We start from the raw sequence: 10923 nt of genomic DNA, 5'->3' as shown, positions 1-10923 counted from the left end.
CAATACTTACTCAAGAGTTGATATAATTCACCTCCCAGTCCTTTAAAAACCTTATTTTTCCTTGGATTCCACAGAACCACATTACTTTTTATTATCGTCCTAGATTTCAGATTGAATTTTCCCTCCCTCCCTCAAACCCCACCCCATTTTTACTTTCCCTTAATTATAAGTGGTCTCTTACATTTGTTGCTCTGTCTACAGCTTGTCCTTGGATATCTTACATTCTCTTAGTTTCAGTGATTCTCTTTCTATTATTAATTCTTAAATCTCAAGAGAAAATTATGATGTGGTGTGAAAAGTATAGGGCTAGTGCCTAAACATTGGTTTGGAGTCCTGTTTCCTATCAAATGTCATCAGTTTACTCCTGATTGTATGGGGGAGAACATTGCTTCTGATGTATAATTTAAGGAAATCCTAGTTGTGATGAACTGAATAGAATCTAATGCCACTAGGGTGGCTTTCATTGTTCTCTTGTCTAGATTTTGCTTCAATCTTTAAATATGAAAGACTTATATAGTAATCTTTTAACATGAGCATGAATAATATCCATTATTATAGATGTTTTAAAGTTTTAAATATGAGAACAGAGGCTTTATGTATTTGAAGTTCTACTTATTTTATTTGGGAAAATAGCTCTATTCAAGGAGCAACTGACATCCAAAAATGCGTTATTTTTTAAATTATGAAGCCAGCCTTAAACTTGCACGCTTCAAACTAGACGTGGCATAGTAATGAAACCATGGGGAAAACATTCTTGCTGGACAACAACAAATAGTGTATCTGATGGTTAATTTATTCTTAAATGAGTAAAAAGATAAAACTTCTTTGGAATTTAATATGTTTATCTTTAGAAATAGGTATTATGTATCCATACATAACAGACCTACTGTGAGAATTAAACTATGTCACATTAGAGTGAGAGAGTAATATTATCGTTAAACTTCAGTGTTCTACTTGTTTGGAAGGACTATTCTGCAAAAAGGCCATTTGTAGCTTGCAGTTCCAATTATTAGTTAATCCTCACATCTTAGAAAAGCAACAATAGGTTTAATTTTGTTTTTATTCTCTATTTTACAGATAAGGAATGCTGGGAAAGTTTAACTGACCTCTTATTATTCCCCTAGTCATAACCAGAGCTGGCACTAGATGGATTTCTTTCCTTTTAATTCAGCTTTTGATTGCTAGATATAGCTTTTGTCAGAACTAAATTCAAAGAAATAATCAATTTCTGTTCTAAATAAATACATTTTTTGCATGAGTTAATACGAAATTATATTAGGTATGTTCAAGATTAGGCAACAGGTTCTTGCTTTAAATAGTGCCTAAGCAAATTTCTTCCCTTAGTAACAAGTTGAGTGAGTTCCCTTGTATGTGGAGAAAAAACAGATATATCTAAGTAGGTTAAAAAGAAAACCCACATCAATTATTTAATTAAATATAATTACCTCATTAAATAGATACAAAATGAAATAACACTGTACTTTCTGCCCAATATATCCCATGAAATTTATAGCATTGCAAAAAATCTAACATCACCATATAATATTTTCAGTTACTTTTTTAAAATTGATTTTTAGACAGACTGAGAGAAACAGAGATGCTCCAGTTATTCATGCCATCACTGGTGCCCTGACTGGGGAACTGAACCTGCAACCCCCTCACATTGAGATGACACTCTAACCAAATGAGCTATTGGGTGTCAGGGCCTCTTTTCAGTTATTTTAAATGCTTTTCTTAATTTTCCATCTTTATTGATTTTAAATATTTCATGGTTTTCTCTATTAGTAGATTGTTTATTGTGTGGGTTTTTTTTTTTTTCAGAAATGCTTATGCATACAACCAGTGATATGAGGCATTGCTGTTATACCTGGGTGCATGCTGTTGACTTGAACTTCTTTGCTTCAGTAGGATAGTCATTTGATTAGCTTAATAGCTAAGTAGTATGGTACAGAAGACCCATGTATTTTTAGGATTAACTGTTGAAAAATGCCAGATAACATGAAAAAATACTGGAAAATACTATTTTTGGCAGGCCAAGTAGGAGTGATTAGAAAAATTATGTGGATATGTTTGTATGCATATCTTTAAAGTTTTTAAATAGCTTATAACATTCTAAAGTTTGATAACATTTTCACATTTTACATGCTTTCTTTAGTCAAGATTCATCTTTTGATTGAAGATGATTCCAAACTTATCTTTTATCAAAGATATTTCTAAATTGTCATTGCATTTAAATTTTCCAGTTTAAAGATTTGTTTTAATATTTCTACTTTATGAAAATATCAGCTCCCTTTTACCCAATGAAGTTTGAATAAAACTTCATTTTCTTTCTCTCCCATATTTAACTCAATTCCTCCATTGTTTACTTTATGTAGTTAATGAGGATGTTGATTTTAAGTTACATAATAAAAACAAAAAATAAATAATAAACAACTTTTAAAAAACAACAAACAATAACTACAAAAACATTTTCTATATTAAAAATTCAAAGTGGTATGGTACATATCTCTAATTTTAGCCTAAAAATAATCTTAGTATTATTCCTTTTTAGCACCGTTAGTTCCTTAAGAACAGTTGGTCTAGCACCCAAAATTGATTGATCAAATGACTAAAGGGGAGAAGAACACTTGAAATTTTGGAGGAATAGTGGTGATATGCATACATTTTTATACTCTATTCTGCAATTGAATCTTCCTTCTAGTGCTCATAAAATTTAGGCAGGGTTTATTTGAGGGCATCACAGGATACATAGTGTTATCTTTAAAGGAAAATAAATGAAAATAAGAGCACTTATTTCAAAAAGAAAAGGATCTTTCAAATTTTAGAAGTTAAAATATAAAATTTTAACTGCTAAAAATAGAAACAGGAGCAGCAGAGCTAACACATACTGAATTCTAACTGTCGAACAACTACGTAGCCTACTTAAACACTTGATTTTTGACCCTTCCAATAACAACGTTGTAAGGTAAGTATGACTATCGGCATCAGAAAGAGAAGGTCAATTGAGTAAATACCCACATCTATTAAAGTTAGTTTACTTTTTAACTGCAACGTGAATTATAGACTTAGAACTCCGGAACATTCAGACTTATTTGCACTGAAAGGACTTAAAATGCTTCCCATGAAAAGATCATTACAGTGTTAGGAAGAGAATGGTGGCAGGAAAAAAGCCTGTTACTGTCGGTTTCTTTCTCTTTTCTTGCTAAATAACATCACTTCTTTGGTGTTTGAGTCAATCACAAACACACAAACACCAAACAAGTAAAATAACCTATTATACCATACAGCAGTGATTCTCCAAAGCAAAAGAAAAAGCAAACCAAGTAGGTTGCCTAAGCTTTCTTTCTGCGTTGTTTCTTTAAGCGTTTTGTTTTGTTGGGGTGTGTGTGAAGATGGAGGAGTTTATTCAGAGGAAAGGTAGGAAGGTCCACTCAACCCAACCTACAACTTTGGAAACGCGTCCCCACGTCCCTCTTCCATAGCTCGGCACGCTTCTGGCCTGATTACTATCAGGAGTGGTTTGGCGGCTCCGAAGTACCACTCTGTTCAGCTGCCAAAGGGAGAAGGACGGGGGCGCTGTCGACTGTTCGCGTGGTTCCTTCAAGGCGGCGACCACCTCCAGGGATTCGCTCTCCAGCCACGTCGTTTGTGCCCCGGTCCCACGGCCGCTGCGCAGGGATGCCCAGACGCTGAGCTGCCGGGCCGAGCCTCCAGGGGCCGTCACCGCACGGCGCCCTTTCTGGCCACGCCGCGGGCTCCCGGCAACTTGAAAACGCCCGAGGCCCACGCTGGGGGCCCTGGGCCGCCTCGCAGCACCTACGGCTCCGGAACCAACGGTCCCTCGCCCCACGCTCCCCCCGCGCCTCCCCCAGACCGAACCCCAGCAGCGCAGCCGCCTCTCCCGGAAACAAGCCTGCCGAGCGAAGGCGGAGGAAAACCTTGGGCCTTCCGCTCTGATTGGTCTCCCCCCGCCGCGCGGCGCGAGGCGGCGATTGGCTGCCGGGCGTTGTCAGTCGCCGAGGCCGGAGCCTTTGCCGGGGAAGCGCAGCAGGGCTCGGGGCTCTGGCTGCGGCCGCGGCTGCTCCGGCTGGTGCGGCTAGGCGAGCTCGCGCGGGCGCCGTCACCGCCGCTGCCCACCCCGCCGCGCCGCCCGCGCTGCCGGTCCTGCAGGCGGCTGCCGGGGAGGGGCGGCCGAGAGAACAGAGCACGAGGAGGCGGAGGCGGCGGAGAAGTGATGCTGGCTCCGGGCATCCAGGCAGCGGTAACGGAGCAGCAGCATCTCCGGGACCCCAGCTGCAGCGTCCCTGTGGCCCGCGGGCCAGCCGAGCGGCGGGAGACCACGCGCCCCGCGGGTAAGGTCCGGCCCGGCAGCGCCCGTGCAGCCCCCGGGACCACCGGGTTTACCTTTGCGGGTTAGGAGGCTCGTTGTGCGCGGAGCATCCTGACAAAGGTACAGTATTTGGGACCCGGGCAGCGAGTCCAGACGCACGGCTACACTGCTGTCCGCGCCGGTGCCACTCCTGTTCGTGCGTTCTTTCTTAATGACTGACAGACTTTGGTAGCGTGGGGTTGGCATTGTGTGTGTACATGCGTGTGTGGGCGCGCGGTTTGGGGCACTTTGCAGGGAGCGCGGTGGGTTCCCTCTCGCCTGAACCGACGTCCTTCAGGGATCCGGGCTAGGATGGAGTGAATAACAGGCTCTCGGCTCAGCGGGAGGGAGAGCGCACGCAACGCACGGGGAAATCCGCGGTGGCTCTTAACGAGCCGGGCAAATTGAACTTTACTGCCTTAATGAAAAGAAGGAGCTGTGGATCCAGCGCGCCAGGCGACAGGCGCGTTCGCCGAGGCTCCCCAAAGTCCCACTTCGCGCTGGGGACTTTGGCAGGGAGAACAAGGGAAGGGAAAGTACCGCTAGGACCGCCTCCCTGGAAAAAAAAGGGGATGAAGAAGGGAGTGGAACTAAGCTTGGGGAGTGACGACTTTTTGTGCGTCTGACGTCCCTTTTAGAAAGCTCACTACACTTTTCGGGAGAGCGAATGAAGAGATGGAGAGAGTACCGCTTTGAGGGGTGGCTGACGCTACTCCTGACCCGTGCGGGAGTGGGGTACCGGTGTCTGCGAAGACGGGCGGGGCTTGCGTGCGCGTCCAGGTGGAGCCACTTCCCGGCGGTTGGGATCTGGCCTGCCGTGCCCCGGGACGCCCCGCGCGTCTCCGCCCTCCGAGAAAAGTTCCGGCCGGAGGGGGTCTGGACAGCCAGACCTAGAGCACGTTACCACCAAGAGTAATCAGGTTGTCGCACCACCTTCCTCCGGTGCCTACACTGTCTCTATTTTATATTAAATTATTTTATTTTGTAAGCCATGGGAAGTTCTACCGTTCTGCAAAAGGCAGATTTTTATGCGCTGCTACAAATGGATGGTGAGGCCGGGCTATGCCCGAATATCCGTACTTCAGTGTAGTGGCTTCTCAATTTCTCTTCAGGATGCACACAAACTTACTCTTGGCGATTGTTTTATTTGTGGCCATTGTCTACTTAGGAGTCTGTGTTTGGGAAAGTTCTTGAACTACCTGGGCACTAAGGAACTCCCCCACCCTGGCTCAAAGGGAGAGAGGCTCTGGTCTTTGACAGAGGCGGTGGGGCTGCAGTGGGGCATGGAGTTGAGAGGGCAGCTCCCTGCTTGCAGCTAGAATCTTTGGGAAAATAAAAATGGGCTCAGTACAGGAAGCACCTTCTTGCTATGTAGCTTCTTAATCTCTCTCACAGGAGGAGTCTTTGCCCCAAAACACAACACGAGGAAATTCAAACCCAAACCCAAACCACAGACAACACTTTGGTTAGCTCATTTCTGATTTGGTAAAGCCGAAAAAATGAAAGACGCGTAATAGAAATAACTAGGAAAAAAATCAAAAGGGAGCTGTCCAAAACATCAGCATTTTCAGCCAATTTTTTGTTATGTTTTGTTTTTTAGATTGTAAAGTTTCCATTTTTCTCCTGGTTTAGTAATGTAAATTATTTAGAAGCGGATGAATACCTTCTTGGTAAACTAGCAGTGTTGTGAGTTTTGTGTCTGAAGGTAGTTGCACATTTTATTTCATCACTTACAGTACTTCATGAACTGTAAGTGGAATTTTCAGCACTATTTAAGTTGAACACTCGTACATTGCATTTGGGTTAGTAGAAAATTGGAAGCAAATATATATAATATATATATAATATATATTTAGCGATCATCTCATCTGGTTTAAAAGTCTAGTTTTCTGATATAATTAAGTGGTGTTTGATACATTCTCATACAAAATAAATCTGCTGCCAGGTAATTATTTTAATGTTTCAATAGTTTAATTATTGTAACTGTCAGGACTTTATTAAGATTATTAAACACATTAAGCAGTTGATTTTAGTCTTGTGTTCCACTTATGCAGTGCTATGAGATGGTAGAAAACTGCTTTCCCTAATGGGTTGATATGAGATTAAAGTGTGTTATGCATTATTAACTAATAATTTTTAAAATAAGCTTAAATTAAAACCAAGTTACCAGTAACAGTCAATAATAAAAGTGGAACTTCTAAGGAAAATTTTAACCATTGGGCTAAGAATGTGGTTTTTTTCATAATGCTATCAAGTAACATCTTGTAAATCCACTGCATTCTGTGTTGAGGTAAGCCACAAGTCTTTAAACAGAAACAGAGCCTTTTTACTCATTTATAGATGGTTGGGTTTGTTTTTTTTCCTTTTCTTTCTTTTAAATCTCTTTTGGAGAGGGGACTTTTACTTTGGGAAATATTTTCTCAGATTATTAAATACATGTTTAAAACCACCAGAACAAAATGTAATCAAGGGCAGAGAAATGTGTCAATGACCGTAAATATTAGGATAGAGTAGTAAGTTTGAAAGCAGTAGTAGGTTTGAAAGCAGAAAAAAAATGCAGTGTGTGAGCTGGGCACAGGCTTAGGGTAGTAATAGTGCTAGCCACTTGGTTTATGAAAGCAATTCAAGTTCTGCCAGTTCTGCAAATTCACTTCAGTTTTGACTTGTTTTGCTGCAGGGCAGCCCATGAGCTCAAACTGCCATATTTTCTAGATGGATTTTAGTAACTCAAGTAAATGTCAACTTGTCAAGACTCTAGGCCACTAAATTCACTTTTTGACCTATACCAGATTTTAATTTCAATACTGCATAACTTTTGTAAAAATATCACATTTACTGTGAATAGCAATGCAATAAATACTGTGATCTTATTAAATAAAACATTTATTTATTTGTCAGGTAATTATGGTCAAACTTTCTATATTGTTAGGTAAGATAGGTTTATTTCATCTTACTTAGTAGTAATTTGTTTTCCTTTAATTAATGATGATTTTTTTTGTGTGTGTGTGTGAAAACTAACATATTTAGGAGAATTAAAAACTTGAATCAGTTCAGTAAGTCTGAAATTTATTTATATTTCCTACTTCTTTCCCTTTCTCCCTGCCCCTTTCTTTCTTTCCCTCCCCCCTTTTTTCTCTCCCTCCCCTCTTTTCTCTCTCTCAACACACACACACACACACACACACACACACACACACACACACATGAAAGGCTCTCAGAAGGAATATAAAACCACCCTGCATTTGAAACGAATTTTTCAAACCATTCTGAATGATGAATGTATTTTATAAGGAAAAGTTCTCATCTTCTTAAGTAATGTACTACTAAATAATTATGGTTTATTCAAGTAAAATTGAGCAAATTGCACTGTGTTCCTACTATGTGCAAGTGGCTATTTTAGTTGCATTGACTCACTATACCTATATCAGGGAGTCAATCAGACAAAGACCACTGCCCTCATGAAGCTTATATTTTATTGGGGTAAAATATAATTAACAAAAAGCACAACAAGTAAAGAACTTACAGAATATCTCCTACTAACCTATTTTTTCTACTTCCCACACCTCATGGTCACTTTACATATTATTTTCTCTGTAATTAATACCCACCTACCCATACTCACACAAATATATTCAATCTAAGAATGGAAAGTAATCATGGTAATAATCTAATATATGTTAGTCCTGAAGCTACAGATCAGAACAGCAACATTGCCTATGATGAGGGCTAAAGGCCAGAGATGGATTCAAAGATGATTATGCAATGAAATGACAGGATATTACCTTTTAAACAATCTTTAAAATCAAATCATGATATTTCTCAGAGGAATCAAAGTGGGAAACATTTATACATCAATATATTTGTTTCAAATTAACAGCATTTTAAAAGGCATTTATGTCCATCTAAGGATAAATCTATGTAAAGGGGAGGAGTGAATTGCAAGTAGTAAGGAAAGATCTAAACATATACTTCCAGTGAGAAACATTCGTCCTTCCCCTCGGTCCGAGTGACATAGCCATGTACCTCTGTGAAAGCTGAGTGCAAACTCCAGGGTCTGAGGTCAAAGTTTTCCTGATACAATCTTCTAATCAAAAATGCCAAAAACTCAGAAACATTGATACGTAAAGACACATGCAGCCCCATGTCTATTGCAGCATTGTTCACAGTGGCCAGGACATGGAAACAACCAAAAAGCCCATCAATAGATGACTGGATAAAGAAGATGTGGCACATATACACTATGAAATACTACTCAGCCATAAGAAATGATGACATCGGATCATTTACAGCAAAATGGTGGGATCTTGATAACATGATACGAAGCGAAATAAGTAAATCAGAAAAAACCAGGAACTGCATTATTCCATACGTAGGTGGGACATAAAAGGGAAACTAAGAGACATTGATAAGAGTGTGGTGGTTACGGGGGGAGGGGGGAGAGGGAGAGGGAAAGGGGGAGAGGGAAGGGCACAAAGAAAACTAGATAGAAGGTGACAGAGGACAATCTGACTTTGGGTGATGGGTATGCAACATAATTGAACGACAAGATAACCTGGACTTGTTATCTTTGAATATATGTATCCTGATTTATTGATGTCGCCCCATTAAAAAAATAAAATTATATAAAAAAAATGCCAAAACAGTCCCACAATTTCAAAATAAGTTTGCCTTTAATTAAAAAGCAACTTGGTTATCCAGTCCGTCCAATGGTGGATAAAATCTTGGGATACATTTGCAGGTTTTTTTATGCTCTTATGCATAAAACAGTGTGCAATTCTAGTTTCATTTTCTGTGCTTTCCATTCCATTATTTTCTTTAGAGTCTTTAGCTTACATCTCAAAAGAATTGCTATTTTTTACCCCCATGTGTGTAAACTAGCTTGACTTTCAGAAATTGGTCTGTGAAGTATATTTTCAGATTTGAGGGAAGCTGAAATTCCACTCCCCAAGAAGCCATACCACACAATGGATTAATGGCAACTTATTCACAAGTTCTCTTATGAGAAGACATTAGTGCAGGGCACATAATACTTACAGTCATTTCTGAATGGATTTCCATTATTTCAGAAAAATCTTTATGATTTCTGCATTACAATTCAGTTTTAGTAGATGGGAAAGTCTTCTGACAATGCCATCTTAGTATTTACTTACCCAGATTCAAGAATGCCTATACCACCCACTTAAGCCTTAACCCTTTTCTGCCTGAATTTTCTCCTCCCCAAATGCAAAACTTTAGAACAGTGTTTTTGAAAAGCTAATAAACCAATTGTTGCCATATCTAGTAAACAAAGTCAATTCTGGCTGATTATGAAACTCTTAGATGAGAGCAAAATAGAATCAGATATTTGGAGCTGGGAAGAACCCTAGTCATTTGTCTAACCTCCTCTTTGTATAAGGAAGAATTTTATTTGAGGAAGTTGATATTAATCATCCAAAGTCAGGGGACAGGAGAACCAGGTCTAGAAACTGTGTTTGCTATCTACTAGTGTGTAAGTTAATTCCAAGCCAGTTGCCCATGAAACAGCTATGCATTTCGTAAAGTAATAATGTAAGAAGAAATTTACGTGGACCTATTATAATATCTGACATAATATTACATTGTATTAATATGTTGAAATCAAGAAAATAATACATTTGGATGCATTTAGAGATGACATCTAAGATTTATAAGGCTAGAGGTAATTGTTATTTAAATTATTTGAATTGAATTCAGTTACAATGTATATAGAATTTCTTTTACATATTTGCTAGTATCGCTAAAACATTTCTGATTTCCAGAGGTATATGGGCTTTAAAGTGATTAATAGGTAAGTTTCAAGGACTCCAGGAAATACCCAAATTCTTTGAAAGCTTTTTATATTCTCATATATTCCAAAGTAAGGAAAAATTGCTTAAAAAACTTAAGAGCTATAGCTTTAAGTTAGCTTAAAGCGAAACCAAAACCAAACAAAAAATAGGCAGGGAGAGGGAAACTGCATGGATAGGGAGAGGATTTTAAAGAATTACAACCTTTCTCTTATTGCTCAAGGAAACAAAACAAAACAAAATAACTTTTGCTCGATTCCATCAGAAAACAACCCCACAGTGGTTTGTAGGGACATTTCATTGTCCTAAAATATAAATTTGCAATCAAAGTGATTGTTTATAACTGATAAGCAGCACTTGGTTATTAGTTATTGCAATTAGCATATTTTTTGGGTTTTGACTATGAAATTATTCATAACATATATAGATAACATCAGAACTGAATTAGTTCCTCACTGAACAACAAAATTTATGGGTGATTCCCCATGGCCCTGGAGATCAAAGAATTGCCAGAGGTAGAGGTTGGTCGTATACAATTAATTGTAAATTTAAATGCTACTAGCACAGACTCACTATGGCTTCTTGAATAGGCCATATGAACTAATAGATGTCTTCATTGTGCACCTGTCTGTGCCAGTCAGAGTGCTGGCGAGGTCCCACCGTATGTCTATAGAATGATGATAGCTTCTCTGGTTTCTTGAATTCCAATTTTTGAGGAGTTGGATGATTTGAATATAAGTAATACATGCT

At 39.4% G+C, this 10923-nt stretch overlaps 1 protein-coding gene across 3 annotated transcripts in view; it reads left to right on the top strand.

Annotated features, from left to right (window-relative positions):
- The first annotated feature begins 4062 nt into the window (after positions 1 to 4062).
- B3GALT1 (beta-1,3-galactosyltransferase 1) overlaps positions 4063 to 10923 on the top strand; it is a 602130-nt gene continuing 595269 nt past the window's right edge. For 2 of the 3 annotated variants that reach the window (XM_066281119.1, XM_066281115.1), the window contains exon 1: positions 4063 to 4352. The gene's annotated coding sequence lies outside the window, so the exon portion shown is untranslated. Of the gene's footprint in view, positions 4451 to 10923 lie in introns of all 3 variants that reach the window. The other variant, XM_066281117.1, reaches the window with a different exon arrangement.

Source organism: Saccopteryx bilineata, chromosome 5 (assembly GCF_036850765.1).
Source record: "Saccopteryx bilineata isolate mSacBil1 chromosome 5, mSacBil1_pri_phased_curated, whole genome shotgun sequence".
Taxonomy (NCBI): Eukaryota; Metazoa; Chordata; class Mammalia; order Chiroptera; family Emballonuridae; genus Saccopteryx; species Saccopteryx bilineata.
Note: the sequence above shows the minus strand (reverse complement) of the source record. Positions and strands in the feature narration are given on the sequence as shown.